The following is an 18,784-nucleotide window of genomic DNA, read 5'->3' as shown; positions in this document are numbered from 1 at the left end:
GATGAATGGATGGATGGATGGATGGATGGATGGATGGATGGATGGATTGTGGGAGAAATGGAAGTATTGAAGGAGAGAAGGATAGAAGGAGAGAGAAATAGAAGAAGAAAGATAGCTGGAAGGATGGATGGATGGGTGGGTGGATGGAAGAATAGAGGGATTGGTAGAGAGGAGATTATCTGAGGGATGGGTGGGTGAGTGATTGAATAAATAGAGTGAGGAATTGAAGGATGGAGGAGTAAGGTATAGCTGGATGTTTGGAGGGATGAGGAATAAATGGATGGATGCATGGATGGATGCATGGACAGACGGATGGAAGGAAGGATGGCAATATGAATGAATAGGTAAATAGAAGGAAGAAAGAATGAAGAGACTGAGAGAGAGAGGAGATAGCTGCAAGGACTGGATGAGGGAGGAGGGAAGCATGAAGGGATGAAGAGAGAGGGGGTAGCTGGAGGGATGGGGCATGAGTGATGAATGGAAGTTCTGTGTCGTGTGAAGGGGACTGTGAGGAGAACCGGCAGTGGAGGAGGCATTCCCACAGGACTTCCCCATGCTAGCCCTGTATGATCCATCAGACTCTCACTCTGAAGAGACCTTTGTGCTCCTGGGCCTCTGAGGTCTTGCAAAGTAAGTGCATCCCAAAGGCAAAATTGTGCACACAGGCCACCTCTGAATTTCTGCTCCCAAAAGATCTCCACTCTTTGCAACTGGAGTGACCTAAGAGACCTGCCACCATCCAGTGTACTGCCAGATCTTTGCACAAGCAGGTGTCACCAGTGATGAACTAATAGAAACGCCCATGGAACAGCCTATGGCTGTGACTTGTCTTTCCCCTGGAATGTCCTTAGCAGGGGAAGCCTTGGGCCCCAGAGTACAGGCACTGTGCAATGGCCATAGGCCTCTGGGTTACAAGACAGCAAAGGAGAAAGCAGACATTCCCATTCTTTCTCCTCAACCATGCCCCCTGCCCCCTGCCAGGGCTACCACATTCTGTCAGTACAGACATCAACCCCGTTCTGAGGCCCAGAGAAGTCAACTGCTTGGCTCACTCAATTCTCTCAGTTCTACCTCATCCTGGTCATGACCATGAAGGTGCCATGCTCCTCACAAGGAAATGGTGTCCCACCAGGCATGAGGCAAGCACATAACCACACGGACAAAGTCAATACACAAAGCCTAGACCATCTAAGCCTAGGTCAGGGCTGTGGTTGCCATGGAGAAAGCAAGGACCTCTGACCCGATAAGTGCCTTTGCATCTGACCTTCTGTTGACTCAACAGGACTCAGACACTGCCACCAGCATGGCTGGGCTCTTGGGTTGGGAAATGTGGATGAGTCCTTAAGCAAATTCCTTAAGCTCGCTAAGTCCCATGAGACAAGCATGATGCCTGAATGACATGAAGTCCCAAGCTACCAGTTCAGTGTGTCCCTGTTAAATGGACAGTGAATAAAAAAAACATGGACAGATGACCTACGTTCCCCCAACACAGTCCACCACCCGCTGGGTGAGGCTCTCCAACACAAGCTCTTAGTAGGCATTCAATAGCTATCCTTGGAACTCAAGGGGAAAATTGACTTTTTTGTGCTGTGAGCAGCCAGGGCCTTCGATCGATAATGGCTTCCACCTCTGGCTTATTAAGTGGCAGCACTAATGCTGCTCAGAATGACAGCAGAAGTAGAGAGGACAGGGGGGCCTAGAGATGGTACCTGGCTGGCACAATGTAAGCCAACAGGGCTTGCCTACCAGTGGAGCAGAGACTCCAGTGCCCCTGCTCTTGTCCACTCACCTGGTTCCTTCCATGGTGAGAGGAACTGAGCTCTGTCCATGCTTTGTCTTAGAACAATTGCCATATGATCAAAGTACACTTCTGACTACCTCTGCCCCTCCAGGATGCACTCCGGATCCAACATCAGCACTCTAAGAGTCCCAGCCTGGCCAGTTTCAGAAATCAATTTTACTGTCCGTAACTGCTGTGGATGAGTCAGTAGCTCAGAAACTAGAATCCAGGAGGGCTTGGCCTGCCTCTTTAATATTGTGCAAACCAGAGGTCCGACTGACTGCCTGGCCTGTCTTGCTCTGACTGCCCAGTGTCTCTCTACTCTTCTGCCGTACGTCCCCCACCTCAGGAGTAGCAAGCATCATTTCCACTTGTCACTAACCCTGGCCTTTGCATGACTACCCCAACAGTTTAGGCCTGGTGGATTATGAACTGCCTCAGCAGACGACTGTGTCTTCTGGGTTCTACTAGGGCAAATTTTCATACTGAAGATCTCAGATAGCTCCAAGATGTGCTATCACAGTGGGCACATATCAGGAGCTAGGCAGAGCAAGGACTGGACTAGGACTTACCCTTTAGGACTGGAGAATAGAGCTCAGTCCAAAGGATCCCAAGGGTCCTTTGAGAAGCAGGGGCCTAGAAAGATCTCTGGGACACAGAGGCCATGGGAACACCTCTATCAAGAAAGGCGGCATACTGGGGGGAGGGGGAACACACTGGAGCCAGGCAGGAGTTGTGGCCTAAAAATCAGGACAGTAAGTAGGAGAAAAGCTATAGATGGAACAGGGCCTCTGAGACCACTCTGGGTTTTCCTGCTCCACCATCATGCCAGGAAACCTGTTTGGGACTAAACCTTGCTAGGCTAAGTGTGGAGGAAGACTCCATCCTAAGGGCACCACCACTCATAGGTGTCTCTTCCACAGACTACGAGCTCCAAATGTATGAGGGTCTTCCTGCCTCCTTGCCCGGGACAGTGAGTGGCCCACCTGTCACCTTCACATAGAGAATAAGACAGTCAAGAACTCAATTATGGTTCTGACCATCTGGGGACTCCTCCCAACCGCCACTGCCTCATAGAGACCTCTGCCCCTCCAGCTGTGACAGTAGTCTCAGCCAGCAGGAGGTCTCTCCAGTCTCTGGCACCAGTTGAAAACAGCTGTCCCTCCCCCCACCCCCAGAACTCTCCCCTGATGCTCAAATCCCCCTCCCGGCCCCTCCCCTCTGAAGATTTATGCAAATCTCAACTGCAGGATTGTTTCTTAATGTCAAAACGCAGGCGGATGAATGTCAGATGCAGCTGTAGACTTGGTTGGTTGGTACCGTGTTTGATAGGCTAGCTTGTAATTTCCTCCAAGCCAGAGGGATCAGCTCTAAAGCCTGTCCTCAATAAACACTTCCTCCCCGCCTGTCATCCTGTCCCCAGTCTTGGTGACAGCTGCAGGGCCCTTAATCCTTCCTCCACCCACAAGCCAAGCCCCTGTAGAGTCAGGAGTCCAGAGAATTCTGGCCAATGAATCAGGGCACAGTCTGGTCCACGATGTCACCATCATCATCCTAACAGTAACACCAAATGCCACTCAAGTCACCTCCTCTGTCCTCAAGCCCACTTCATCAAATCCCTGTCACAGGCCTTGGCTCCCAGTGCTTCCCGTGCCCACCATGTGACCACTGTCACCAGATGTCCTGGGTCCCCTGCCCTTGCAACCTTGGTTTACACTGAAAGTGGAACCCAGGAGCAGCGCATAGCATTTAACAATAGAATACGCGGGCAGTTTAAAAAATGGGGGAAAGACTTGAGCAGCTGTTCTACAAAGAAGGTACAAACAGCATGTGAAAAAGAAGGCCGCTAATCAATAAGGAAAGGCAAATCAGATCACACCCACACACCCACTGGGACAGTTACTATCACAGCCAGAAAGTAGTCAGAGTCAGAGAGGATATGGAGAAATGGATGCTCTGCCTGCAGGATGCAAAACAGTTCAGTGTGGAAACGGACCCAGTGGCTCTTAGAGAAATAAAACATAGAACCACCATCGTCTCAACAACTCGACTTCAGTTTATCTGTTCACCCCAAATAACCGAAATCAGGGTTTCAAGCAGATACTTGATGTGTTTATGAAAAGATAAAGAGATTTAGAATATGTTCTAGGGGGGTATGGTAAGGTATGGGGGAAGGGGATGTCTCAGTGGACCCATGCCGAGGCATTCCTTCCCCCTGAGGGACCAGCCACACGGTATAGTATAGAATAGAGTTTATTCAGGGCACGGGGAGGGGAGTTGAGAGGGTAGTAGAGGCAGAGAGAGAGAGAGGGAGTGAGAGAGTAGAGAAGTAGAGGCAGGCCATGACCACGTCAGGGGGAGGGAAGGGGGAAGGGGGAAGGGGACAGAGGGATCAAGAAATCAAGAGAGAGCAAGAGAGCAAGAGAGAGAGGAGGGGGCAAGCAGCCCCTTTTATAATGGGCCAGGCCTACCTGGCTATTGCCAGGTAACTGTGCGGGTGGAGTTCAGACAAAATACTAACACTAGTCTACTATGCATACAACAACACTGCTTAAGATGGCCAACGCATTAGTCACCACTGTCTGTGGACATGTGTGGAGAAGGATCATCGGTAAGGTGCACTGAATGGAGTTCTGATCAGCCTGGAAGAGGTCACCCACAGGGTCAGCCCTGAGGACATTTATGCTTGGTGAAGGAACAGCCATGGCAAATCAAGTGCTGTGTGATTCCTCTCTCGGGACAAGTCCTCTCTCATTGTGGTTCCTTTCATGGTGTCCCCAGAACACAAATCCATAGTGACAGGAAATGGACTGGAGGGCTGGGAAGAAGGAGAGGCAGAGTGTGAGGTGGGAAAGACTTTCTGTCTTGTGCATGTGTGCGTGTGCGTGAGTGAGTGTGTGTTGGTGGCAATGGTGAAACCCTGAACTGTGCATTCAGAAACATCAGTACAGTGAACAGAAGCTGTAATTTGAGCAGGTTCTGCTTAGCTCTGTGTTTCACTTTGTTTTGTTGAGAGAGGGTCCCTCTCACTAGGTAGCCCCAGCGAACCTTTATTCCTCCTGCCATGGCTCTGCAAGTGCTGGCATTGGTATGTATCGCTTGTGCCCTGCTCAGGATGTGCATTTCAGCACATTTTAAACCCCACAAGAGGCTGAGGATAGCTGTGCTACCTAATATAAAACCATAAACTTACTTAAAAGTATAAATTTGGGGGCTGGGGAAATAATTCAGTGGGTAAAAGTATGTGTCACATAAATGTGAGGACAAGAGTTTGAGTCCCCTGTACTCACAGCAGCGCTGGGTAAGTGTGACAGCCTATTTGTAATCCCAGCACTTGGAAAGCAGGGATAGGAGATCCCTGGGGCAGGCTGGCTAGTAAGGCTGGCAGGATTGGTCAGCTCCTGTTCAGGGAGAAACCCTACCTCAATATGTAAAGGGGAGAGCAAATCAAAGAAGACACTGGGTGCCCAACTTTGGCCTCTGTATGCATGTGCAGACATGTGCATTCGTACCTCCACACATACATTTTCTCAAACACATGCAAATACATCCATATGCACACCACATACATATAGATATATCAACACAAAAATGGTGATTTTTGCAAATTTTATTTTAGAACTTAATCTCATGGTTCTTGACTATTAATGTGTAGATGCAGCACCATATTGCACACTCCACACTTAGAGGATTTGCACGCTGACTTTAGCCTGAAATGCCCTCACATTGACAAGACGGACATTCAAGGCCAGCAGGCCAGGTAGGAATAGGGGAGCCATGCAATAGGGAGTGGAAGTAAGGGCTTACTGTTCCAGGGGTCTGACCCAGTGGCCAGATGTCAACTTGGGAAGGGAAACTCTCACCCCATCAAGCCTCCTTAGAAAGTTTAAGGTGCAGACAAGCTGGTTGGGGAGACTGTAGGGAGAAAATAAAATGCAGTCCTATCGTAGCAGCTGCCAACCAGTGGCTTCCAAGTGAATGACATGGCTTCCGGCCTTATGTCCGTACACAGGAACTTGGGAGCTCCCAGCAAGACTCTGTGTCAAGTCAGGAACTCAAAGGGGAGCCCAGAATAACATTGCCTAGGGGTGTGTCCAATGAATGATCACACCCTAGCGGTCTCCTAAAGATAATGTATGCTTCTCATGTTTAGCTCCTGGGTGTTTGTTTTGTATGACCGCCAGGCAAGAATCTTGCTTCCCTGTGCCAGGAGCATCAGGATCCAGCCCCCTCTCAGGTAGCCACCCTCCTCTGGGGGAGGGGCTTACCACCTCCTCCCTCCTTTCCACTGCTATCTCTGGACTCTGAGAGGCTCCTTCCTTTCCAAATGCTTCATTGACCCCCCTCACCCCTTGCAGTCTGGCCAAGGCCTCCTTTCCTTCCCTTCTGCCTCCCTAGAGGAGCTCGGCATCTCCACACCCTGGAGCCATAGCTGAGCCTAGAGGACACAGCAGCACAGGGCATGGATGTCCAGTTACACTAATTGTTCCATAGTCAACACTGCAGGCTAGGCCTGAGTGTGACAGATTTAGGGAAGCCAGGCTATGCCAGGAGACTGCCTGGAGGAGGAGCTCCCGCTGGTGCTGCTGGTGTCTAGCAGCTGCTACATGGTGGTAAATTAGTCTCAGATTCATGAGGCCATCAAGGGTACAGCCATCAGGAGCCTCAATGAGAGAAAACACTATGTTCCCTCTGCTGATCACGGATCACTGATTCGTGCAGGGCCAGTCCTGGACCTGGACGGCATCTTACCTGGTCACTTGGAGTGTCTAAGCCTGCATTTCCTCCTCAGTCCCTTGGGACCAAAGTCAAAAAGCCACATACTGTACTTCATCCCCATGGTTCTCTCTGTTCCTCTTCCTTATTTAAGATAGTCCAGGGCAGCCATCTTGCCTACTGGGTGACAGATGCCTGCCAGCAATGGGGACATCCAAGTGTACCATCCCCAGTCTGCTCTCTGGGACCATCAAAGGCCAGTGAGCCCCCAGCTTCCCACAGAAGGCAGATGCTAAGCAAAAAATGAAAGGGTAAAAATAGAAGCCCCATCTTCCACAGCAGCCTGATTACGAGAAACTTGAAGAAACCCAACAAGGAGGTGGGCTGTGTCAGGACAGAGGCAGTAGAGACTGAGGAAGTAACTACATTTATGATTAAAGATGCCTTCTCAGAAACAAATAAGGCTCCAGGCAACAATGTATGCAAATCTATGCAAATTACTTAGAGACAGTGAGGTGAGGCTGCTCCAGAGGAGAGAAGAGGCAGGGAGAGGCTTAGTGTGGGACAGACCTCTAGCTGCTACTCCAGACCCTTTTAGGAGTAAGTACTTGATGGAGCCACCCCCACAAAACAAGAACCTGATTCCAGGAAGCAGGAGAGGCAGGCCCATCCACCTCTTGTCAGGCTTTCTCACCCCTGGTGGGGCTGACTTGGCGTCCCCTGGAATGGCCTCCAGCACTATGCAACCTTCCTCAGAGGGAAGCCTGGGTTTCAGATACATTTCCAACATGGCCATAATGGTGTCTTCTCTAAGAAATCCATCACTGCTGCCTACCTGTGTCTCCTAGAACAAGGGTACTGTCCTGTCTGTACCTCAGGTCTCATCTACTCATGTCTGACCTTTCACCCCAGTGGTCTGAACAACTGGGTAGCTTTAAGGGGTGACTAGTGGAGACATCCATCCACACACACCACTCATCGATACTCGTCTTCTGATGACAGGGTCACTCCTTCATCTCCAGAACAAACTGGTGAAAGAACTAATCACACACTCATAGCACAGTTGGGAAACTGAGGCTCAGAGGTCAATGATAACTTTCCAAGTCTTGGCATCCATGAGTCCACACTAAGAACTTACCAGAACCGGCCATGTGTTTCCCTACAGCTACTTTGTGGCTATAAATTAGGCAACCTGACTTGTTGCGGGGTAGACAGGATTGGGCTCCACTATCTTATATTGAAGTCCCGACTCTGGGACCACAGAGTGGGACAGTGTTTGCAGTCGGGGTATTTAAGGGGCGATATGACCATTATGACCTTATGAGAAAGGAGACCAGGACATAAACACACACAAATAGACACCCATGTGAGGATGCAGGGGAATCACTCTGTCTACACAGCAGAGAACAAGGCTTCTGAGGGGCTGACCTGCCCATGCCACAATCTCACATTCCAGCATGGACTGTGAAGCTTGTGACAGGCCATGTGTCATGTCTCCCACAGTTGACCCATTTCACAGCACTCTGGCTTCCATTAAAGAAGACAGCTACATGAAAACCAGGGGCAGGCATGTGGTAAGAAGCACAGAGAACACACACAAACATTGGTCTACCCCTCTGCTGGCTCTTAACTAGAAAATGAGTTAAGTTAAAAAGAAGACACGGTTTATAGCTGGCACCCAAACAGTATAGCTTTAGGGTAGCCGGGTCCCCAGTAACTCTTTGAAGGCTGGAACAAGGGTCTAGGGGGGTCTGACTGTGACAATGGCAGGTGAGATGACACCCAGCAGGTCTGTAACAGACACTGTGTGTACCCACATACACGCATGAACTCATACACACACACACACACACACACACACACACACACACACCCCTCACCTAAGCACCCACCCACAAGCACTGGCTACTCTCCTTTTAGCAAGAGACCTCTTCTAACCTGCACTGACCTGGTTTGAGGTTCCATCATCTCGGAAATCAGAATGGCCAAGCCGTGGCCACAGAGAATTGCTCTTGTAACATCCACTGCCTGATGCATACGTCAGCTGGCTGTCCGTCACCTGCTCACTCAGAACAGGCAAGGGAGGACAGGAGGAGGGCTGTGGTCCCTCTATCACCTTGAACCTCTGTGCCACTGACAGCCCCAGCAGCTGTAATTAACATGACGCTGCTGACATCTAAATAATACAACCGTTATCATAAATAATATGTGCCTGATGAAGATCAAGTTATTTATAAAGGATTAACAGTGGCACGTGAGTGTGGGTGCCTGTTGAGCAGCAGGGACACTGTGGCTTCTGATCTGAATTTCTATGGGGCCTGATGAGCCTCCTTAAGAAGACAGACCTTGAAGTTTCCTCTGCTATTTGCAAACTAATTCCTAGTAATGAGGAAATTACTGTGGAAAGCCAGACTGGAGCTGGAGACAGAAGTTGGGGAAAGAGGCATCTGGCTTGGTGTCCCGTCCTAGTGAAAACCATAGAGAACTGGTCACTGGTTGGTATGTTGGGAATGGCAGCCCAGTGAGACAAATTATTAGTCTCGAAGGCCAAGCCATATCATAGGAACACACAAATAGCATGTCAATAAGTGCTCGCTGAAGAGCATACTCCCCTCCTGAGAGTAGAAACTGGGTTCTGGGGACCCAACCGCATGCCAGATGTCCTCTCTCTTACCCTGTCACCAAGCTCAGTCTGAGCCTAGATCCAGGACTTCTATAGCCCTTCCTTCACTACTGACAAAGTGAGGCTGTGGCTTGGGTGGGCTACAGAGAAGACAGTCGTCTGGGCCTATAGTCCTGTCCAAAGTTGAGAGAGTCATGTCTGGTGACAGCTCTAAGTCCCAAGGGAAGATGAGTGTCCCTCAGAGAAACACAGAGCATGTGTCTCCTCTGATCCAGCTCTTATTTTACTCAACCACCAAGGACTATCTATGGTTTTCACTCTGGTGACCTGACCTAACCCTGAGCTCTCCCGAGGTCCTCTCCCGAGTCCCTCTGGGTGTCTAGCTTAGATTTCCACTACGTTTTCCACAGTGGGGCCTGCATCCAGAAGCTCTTTACCAGCTGCTTCTTCCTAACCGTGACATGGTGTCTACTTCCATATTGCCTTGATCTCCTGAGCCAGCACAACAGAAGTGGGGGCTGCTCACAACAGAAATGAGTTCTCTGTCTGGAGGCAGGAGCCAGAGGTCAAGTTGTTAGAGGATCAGATGCCTGACCCAGGTTCCCTGGTGTTTATCCACTGTACTATCTTTTGTACACTGCCTGAAAAAGGAGATTTGTGACTCAGGGACAATCCTTGACGTGGCTTGACCCCATACCAAATGATAGAGGCCCCCCAACAGTGGCACTTGCCAACTGTGGGACCCTTTCTGAGACAAGGAGAGGTGTGGCATACAAGGAGCTGTCTCTCTAACTTGTGCCTTCAGGAGGATACTAGCTTAGTCTCTATCCCCTGGCCTCAGGGAGGTCTTGCCCCACTTCTGGACAAGGTCAAGAGGCCAGGATGCAGCAAGATGTGAATGGCTATCAACTGCAGGCAGCACTCCACAGCCAGTCTATTGCCCAGCAGATCCCTGCAGTGTTTCTGCTGTGACCTATCATCTGTAAAGTGGTCAGCGCAGCCCCTTCCCTGGGAGAAGATGAAAAATGGAGGTCAGTGAGGACCCACATGGTGGTGCTTAGCCAACAGGCAAGGATCAGGAGGTAGCAGAGCCTACCCCTCGGAACACTTACAAAAATCTTCACCTGCCCCAAGAATATCCACTCCCCCACCTAGTAACATCCACCATACTGGGAGCACTTATGGAGTACCAGCTGTATGCTTCAGTCCTCCCATACTTTTGGACTAGTCCTCCATGCAGCAGGGCAGCCCAGGGTTCTGTTCCATGCATAAGCCTCATTACCCGCCCCCTCCCCCTCCCCCTTGCTGTTGTGCTCCATGTCTCTCTGGTTCGGATGCCTGCTCAGCTTCGTGCTGCTATTTCAGCTCACAACGTTTATAAAATTGCATCCGGAGCCTGGCACAGCAATGCAGAGCCAGCCTACTCCGAGTCCTCAGACAGCAGCTCCTGAATGCTAATTGAAAAGTGATTAATTACCTCCACGGGCTCCACTCTTGCGACTGCCACCCCTTGCTCTCCCATTCTCCCCAGCGGAGCTGAAGGCAGCCGGAAAGGTGTGTGCTGTGTGCTCAGGCCATGTTGTTTTCTGTCCCATTGCTTTAAAAGAGGTAAGCCCTGGGGCAGGAGCCCAGAGATCACTCAAGTCAAATCTTCCCTAATCTAGGCAAGTCATTCCCAAGATCCGGACTAACACTCCATCCTGGGGAACTTCAGACTTTGATCTCCTGGGTACAAATCTGGATTCCCATGACTGCGGATACAGATTTGGAGGGGTCCCTGCACAGACTTCCCACATCTGTCTTGTCTACCTGGCTCCTCCCAATGCTCTCCCTGTGTCCAACTCCTGTGATTATACTCTAGGGTCCCCTCCTGCCAGGACCCCATTCCATTGGTTCTGGGATACCTCTGCCATTGATATGGATTACCCTCTGCTTACCATCTGGTGTTCCTGTACCCACAAACCTCACTACCTTGAGGTTTGTGATACCCAAAAAAGCTATCAGAAGCCAGAACAAGTACCTCACAGCCTGCCTGAGCCCTCAGGATAAAACTCAGTTTCTTCTCTGTCCCTGGTTTTGAACCCTTTAGATCACAAGGAAAGTTTAGATCACCTAGACCACTGATCCTGAGCAAACCAGAGTTTTCAGTGTGGACTGGGGATGACACACAATGGGTGAAGCTTGCTGAATCAAGGCAGAGCTGGGGGACCCAGCAGACAACTCAGCCTTAGTAGGGACTAGTGAATTGATGGGACAGAATCACCCAAGAAGGATTTGGAAGGGTCACAGACAGAAAAGGGATCAGACAGGATCTAGGTCAGACCCCATTTTTTTTGTCTTGGGTGTGCAGTGACCACTGTGGCATGCCTGGGGCTACTGTGGGAACCAGGGAGCAAGAGGTGGGTGTCCCCATGTCTCCACACTGCACCCACACTGGCATGCCTCCCCGTCTTGCCATGCTGTCGTTGAGGAAGGCCCTCCACAGCCCCTCATCACCAGCATCTGAAACCTTGCCAGAAACACAACCTTTGAGGCAATTTCCCCTCATTTAAATTCTTTCTTGACATTTGTATGACAGAGAACAGGAACAAAACAGCCAGGAGGGAGCAAAAGCAGAACCATGCAGGCTCCTGGTGGGGAGACTGTTGAGGAATAGAGCAGAACCTGACCAGACCCACTGCTGGGGGAGGGAGGACATACAGATGTGGGATGTGGTGTATCCTGGTGACAACCATCCCCACAACTCGCACTCCGGCCTTGTCCACCCTCCCATTTCATGAGGTGGGAAACTGTGGCCTTGAGGGGTGAGGTGATTGGGCATACAGCGTTTCGACCTTTGGAGATCATGTGCCTTATAGACCTGCCCACAAAACAGGAAAGGGGGAAACCCAATTGGCTGTTCCCTGGATTTTTTTATGGAATGGGCTCCTCAGCACACTTGAGACCCATCTAAGCCAATAAGGCCCAAGGACCCAAGCTAAAAATTCCCAAGGAAAGCTTTGTTCCTCTACGCATGAAGACCGAGAATGTCAGGTTCCAGCTGAGTGGCCATGGGACCACACTGACTCCTTAGCTTCAGTTTCCCCACTTGTTGAGGAGGTCAGTCTTAGGGTGTACATTTTTGTAAGAAGCTAAGCAAGGCAGAGTGAGAAAGTCCTACCTAGGACTTCCAAGTCCCCAGACAAGAAGGTCTAACCTCCAGTTTTGGCATACCCAAGGATACAGAGCAAGGTTGCAGAGTGGCACCCCATGGGTTGTTGAAACCACCCTGTCACAAATGTGAGTATATGGTGATGTTTAGCAGACCCCATGAAGCTCTCAGTCAGCAGCCCATGGCCCATGTGCAACCACACCCTATTGCCACCCAGACAGAGGACTTACGTTGCCCACAGGAGTCCAGATCTATAGGCACAGCTTCACATCCACAGCCCAATTTAAACTGAAAGGATGTAGAAGGGAAATCACCTCTGTCCTAAACCTCTTAGGGGTGGACTTGCAGAGTTTGACCCCTGTTCTTGCCCTCTGGAATCAAGGGAAGGAGGGAAACAAGGAGAGAAGGAAGGCCTTTCTGGGTGTCTACAGTCTACTCATTCAAGCGCAGGATTGGATATCGACAGGCAAACCCTCCTCCCAGCTATGGTGGGGATCTATAAGGCTTTGAAGTATTATGTGCAGACCCCTAAGAGACACTGAAGTAGATGGTCATTTGGCTGGTCAGGGTAAGGCACTGCTAACTAAGGCCAAGCTCTAAGAAATGGATTGTGTACACACAAAAGGAAAAGTAGCTTTTCTAGTTCCATGATCCCCAAAATTGCAACAGGGCCTGGTACCCTATAATGGGAACTGTGGAGCCCCAGTTTCCCAAGGCAGAGAGGACCTGGGTAGATCATGTGGTGGCATCAAGGGCCTGGGTAGCTTCAGCACTGGTGGATGGCAAGCCAAAAATGCTGACTTGGACCTAGGATGCTTACAACATCTGTTTCTTCTTTCCTCTGCAGAGATTCTCATGGCACATCCATATCCACCTGCATTTTTAGTTAAGTCTAGAAGGTTCTAGATCCTCTCTGAAGCCCATGTTCAGTGACATGTTTCAGGAAAAGTGAACCGTAAGTGACAGTCTTTGATGATATCTCTGACTCTGGTCACTTTAGGTATGACATCATTAACAAGTAATGCAACAACCACAGGGCCCTTGCACAGAAAACTGTCAGAGCCAGCTTTCCCAAATACTTAGGCAGCAGTGATCTGAAGCACTTCAGGCTCCTGAAGGACCCTAGGCTGTGATCAACTCCAGAGGACATGCTATAGGGGCCAGAACTATTCTCATGGGGCTCTGCTCCACAGGAGCTGACAGGGCAGAAGCTGGGAATTTCTTCTGGCTATGCTGGGGATGAAAGTAACACTGCACCCAGAAAACCCAAGCAATGGGACACAAGTGGGGAATGACCTAGGGTGTGAACAGCGTGAAGATGTGCGGGACCTTTGAGAGGCAGCATTTCACAGACAGCACATCAGGCCAGAGGGCTCAGGAGCAGGAGCAAGGGCACAAAGCAAGCAGGAGGGGACAGCTTAGTGGGAGCAGGGGAGCCAGGCCCCATGACACAGGTGACCAAGAACATCCAGGTGGTTACAACCTACTGGGGCTGGGTTGCAGGACCAGGGACCAGAGGGACTCTGGGAACTCCAGAGGCAGGATGGGATCTAATCCCTGATTCCAAAGCCAGAACTTTGTATAGCAAAGGCTGGGACAGAGCAGGGACAGTGAGGTGGACAGCAGTAATTGCAAGGATCGATAGGCTTCCAGTCCTCCACAAACCCTGCCTGGAATGCTTATTCCTAGGCTCCATGGGTAGTTGGAGCGTTTGCTTGTTTTTCTCGCTTTCCTTCGATACAATTATAGATTAATTAATTCTCACCAAGCAATATCTGACCTACATCAGCGCCTCTGTAAGACGGCAGAACCAGAAGAAAGACTCAAAGACTCATTCGGCTATATAAAGACAAGCGATCTATTTTAAAAGAAGGGCTTGTGCTGGAGTCCGCTGTTCCCAACAGCCTTGTTACATAAGGCTCGTTTAAAGGCAACACACACCCGCCTGCCCACGCGATTCATGGCTCAGTGGTTCTGAACACGAGGTTAATCGGCGGATTGAGTCTGGCCAAGCTGGAGGGACTTGGCCAGGAGGCCGGCCTCCTGGGGATGCAGACACGGGTTCTAGAGCTCTTCCTATTGCTGCTTCTGCAACTCTCTCTGCTGCCTCCTGACCCATCCAAGCTGGTCCACACCCTTGTTTTAATTGTGGAATCCTCGGGGTCAGCGGGAGCTCCATCTCATTCATCAGTGTGTCCCTGACACCCAGAGAGAGCCTAGGATGGCACAGGCAGTGGTGCTAATGGATTGAGCTGTGATGTAGCAAGAAACCGCCTGCAGTGGGGGATGGCTCACACCTGCTGAGCACAGCAGCACTAAGCTTGGAGACGTCTCTCTTATTCTTAAGACTGTTCTGCTAGGGAGGTGCTGCTGGAGTGGTGGGCACCTCTGAGATGGTGCATATAACCCCATGCCTTTCCCTTTCCTTGATACTGGCTGGGGAGAGACAGAATCACTGTGAGGTCTCCAAATCTGTATTTCCAGCCTGGGACCTGCTTGTCTTCCTCACTCTTTCCTGCATCCCAGAAAACCAGCCGGGTGTCCAAAGCAGCTTTCTAGAGAGAGGTCAAGGAGACAAAGACTGAGCCTGCCAAGACCCATAAGAGATCTGGTGGTGTGTGGGGGTGCAAATCCCTGACCTGGCCATGCCTTTGGATGAACCCTCAGCTGTAAAACCCACATAGGTGCCTGGGTTCCAGCAAGAATGTGGACAGAAGCCACATTTGCTGAGTTAACCCACTGTGCTTGGAGCAAGTTGTTCCAAGTTCAGCTGCCCTGACTAGCTGCCTCACTTCAGAGGCAGGAAAATTGAGACTCAGCTCTGTCCGATGGCCGATGTAAGCACAGACACCCTGGCTCTGCACAGCACACAGATCTGGAGTTGAATAAAGAGGATAGGGCAAGCCCTTATCAGGAAGGCTCCAGCCTGCCATGCCAAATCAGTTAAGAAGCCCAGCTTACCCTTCCTCGACCAGCCACAGGGCCCCTTCCCTACTCTGCTACTAATCCTCACTCTTGCTGCCCTAGGTTCAGAATGAGTCACTACTTTACCTTGGAGTTCGGTGGCTCAGTGCCTAAGAGAGGCTTCGCTCATGTGCAAGCATCAGGGAAGAGTCCCCAACTCCCCACTCCCCCACCCCCCCACTTCAGATAATTGGACATTTCCAGTGGTCCCAGATCTTCCTAAAGAGGGCTCTGAAGCCATTTGGTGACCCTTCCATGTGCTACTCAGACCTATGATTTCCATATCTCCTTCCACCAAGCTCCTAGACAGAGATGTGCATCTGGCATCCCTCTTGTAGTCAGGATGCTGACACATCTCTTCTGTGTACCACAGCTGGCCTCCACCTTCCAGCCTTAGTCTTTTCCCTGGAGAGCCAGCACCAGACATTCCAAGGTTGACTCCAGGTTACCTTTGCTTTGTGGCTAGGGGGAAGTGACTTGGCCTCTCTGAATCATAGCTGAGTTCTGAAGTCTCAAAGATGAGTGCTAGGTGGCTTCCAGAGCCTGGGTCTTCCCAATTGCACTGGTGCAGGCGGCCCTGTGAGATGCTGGAATGGCCCCTGGAAATAGGTGGCTCACCAGGAGGTGAGAGAATCCACAAAAGTAGGATTAACTTGTTTAGCAGAGGCCCCAGCTGTGACATCTATGATTCTGTGATTTCCTCCTTCTCCCTCCCCTATCTTTCCAGAATAATACCTGAATGCTGGAGAGCATCTTTTCAGAGTACCAAATAAAACCAGGATGATAGTAAGCGATAAAAGAATTGTTGATTTGATTCCTTATTCTTTCTCTTCTAGTACTTCCTGACACTTCAATTATTTCTGTTATGGTTTTTCATAGAACAGCTCATAGATCGCATGGAAACAAGTAACCTTTAAGCCTTTCATTTAGCACATTCCCGGAATCCCCTCGGAAATGTCTAAGCTCATCCCAAGTGCTCGGGCAGCACGACCCACTTCACATGATACATTAGCAAATTAGTGTCAGGGTTAATTCTGATGTCAGATGATACACACACCTGACCGACATGCCCACACCTCTGCAGGTGTGTGAGGAAAGCCCAGGCTAGATGCTGGTGGCGGGCATCACGGGGCACAGCCCAGGCAAGCTTTCACCAGAAGCTTCTGCCAGGGGCAGGAGACTGGAGGTCCTGTGTACACATTGACTCTGACATTAGTCAGTAAGTAGCAAACGATGGCCCGTTTCAGTTCTCCATTGTCTCCTACTTGGCAAGATAGAAAGGTCCCAGTTTCCACTAGCAGGAGGCCTTAGAAGTCAGCAAGTGGCACAGTGTTTGGCACAGAGCCACTGTGTTTAAGGCTGAAGAACAGCTTTTATGGTCCACAGGTCAGGATCACAGTCATCACGGTTATCACCATCATTACCATCACCTCATAACTGACTGTATGCTGCCGCCACCACGAGCACCACCACCACCACCATGTTAACACTGTCAGCCACCACCATCTTCTCACTATCATCACCAGTACCATCATCATAACCATCACGGTCACCACTGTCATTACCATCACTGTCACTGCTACCATCATCATCACCAGAACTACCACCATTACCTCATCACCACCAGTAACTCACCACTGACACCATCACCGCTGCTGCCATCACCAGCATCTACCAACATCATGACCATCACCACCCTGTCCAGTATCATCACCACCATCATCATCACAACCACCATCACCATGGCCACGCATCGTCGCTATGACCACCATCACTACTGCTGCCATCCAGACCACTAGCACCATCATCGCCATTGCAAGCACTACAACAATCACAACCATCATCACCATCATCACCATCATTGCTGTCACAACCATAACCACCACTACCACCATTGATATCACCATAGCCACAACCACAGCTATTATCAGTCTTCACTATCACCGCTTTGCTGTCCCCACAACTACCATCACCATCAGTATCTTTACCATCATCCATCATTCTTACCCCCACAGTCGTAGCCATTGTTGTCCCTGTAACTGTGATTTCTACCACCGTCATGTTACCGCCATGTTCCCCATCACCACCTCACAGTTGTTATTCCCACCACAGCTGCACACTGAGCCTGTAGATCCCTGGCCTATTAGGCCTTTGCATGCCTGGTTTCAGGGCTCTGCCTTCTCAGAGAGGCACCCCACCAGCAGGGTTCCCGACCAGTCACCTGCAAACCTACTGTGTTCTCCTGAACCCTACTGTGTTCTCAGTGCCATTGTCTATGCTTTGATGTCTCTATCTCCTAATTCCCTCTCTTCCTCCCCTCCTCCTCTTCTTCTTCTTCCTCCTCCTCCTCTTCCTCATCCTCCTCCTCCTCCTCTTCCTTGTCTTCTTCCTCTTCCTCCTCCTCCTCCTGAGGCAGGAGAGTCCCTGATGTCTAAAATAATGTGCCAGAGAGAAGATTCTCAGTAAAAACTTTCAAATGAACAAATGAACAAGAACTTCCATGGTATCCTTTATCTTTCAGGCTCTGGGTCTGAGTGTCCATATCCGGATGGAAACTGGTCTACTCAAGGTTAGATCAGGGATCCATTGTTAACTTTTGTCTGCTTTACAGATGGAGACGGGGCTGCTGGGTCCAGGGGCTCAAGTGCTATGAAAGACAGCCCTCTGCCTCTGCCTCTAACGACGTCTCACAGCCACACTGGACCCAGAGCTCCCCTAGCTGTCAAGAGTGCAGCTCTCCCTCTGAAGCATGTGCCAGATAATCTAGGAATAACACACTGTGGGATCAGTACAAGGAGTAGAAAGACTCTATAGTTCTCCTGAGGACAGCATTGGCTCCCAACAGCCCAGGATTGTGGGAAAGGTCCAGATAGCCTGGCCCTTATGGGGCCTCTAGGGCCTAGGACCTTAGGGAAACTTCTAGAAGGAGAATTGAAGCTCCCAGGGCCCAGTGTTTCAGGGGAAGGCATTGCCTCAAGGAACAGGACTAACACAGCAGGTTTTCTGCTTAGTGGAGCCCTCATTAGGACAGTTTCCATGTCTTCTGGGCCACAAGAGACTCAAACAGGATAGAAAGCTGGGCTGTGGGACATTGCTGTGCTTGCTCCCTGGACTGCTGCATGGGCTGCTCTAAGGCTCTGAGGCTTTTGTCCCCTCAGGTCCTTTTATCCGTATTCTGCTGGCCAGCTTCCATCTGCTTCTCTGTCTCCCAGGGCCCTGGTCAGGTTCCTGCAGCCAGAACTCTGGAGGTAGATTGGAGGAGTATGCTATACAAACAACATCACATGTGCAGGAAAAACTGTGTTGAGGCTGGGGTGAGCAGGCTGGGTGCCCAGAAAGTAGCTGACGTTGAGCAGCTACTCCAGAAACTCTCGGGAGCTGCCAGTAAGAGGACAGAAGGAGCTGGGATGGACACCTCAACACAGAGCAGACAGGAAACATTTCCTATGAGCACCTCCACATGTGCCAGGCATCCACATGGACCATGCACCCACCGGCCCCATGCATCCACCTGCACCACGCATCCACATGGACCACGCATCCACCTGCT

The sequence above is a fragment of the Grammomys surdaster genome, unplaced genomic scaffold, assembly GCF_004785775.1.
Source record: "Grammomys surdaster isolate TR1022 unplaced genomic scaffold, NIH_TR_1.0 224, whole genome shotgun sequence".
In the NCBI taxonomy this organism is placed as follows: Eukaryota; Metazoa; Chordata; class Mammalia; order Rodentia; family Muridae; genus Grammomys; species Grammomys surdaster.
Note: the sequence above shows the minus strand (reverse complement) of the source record.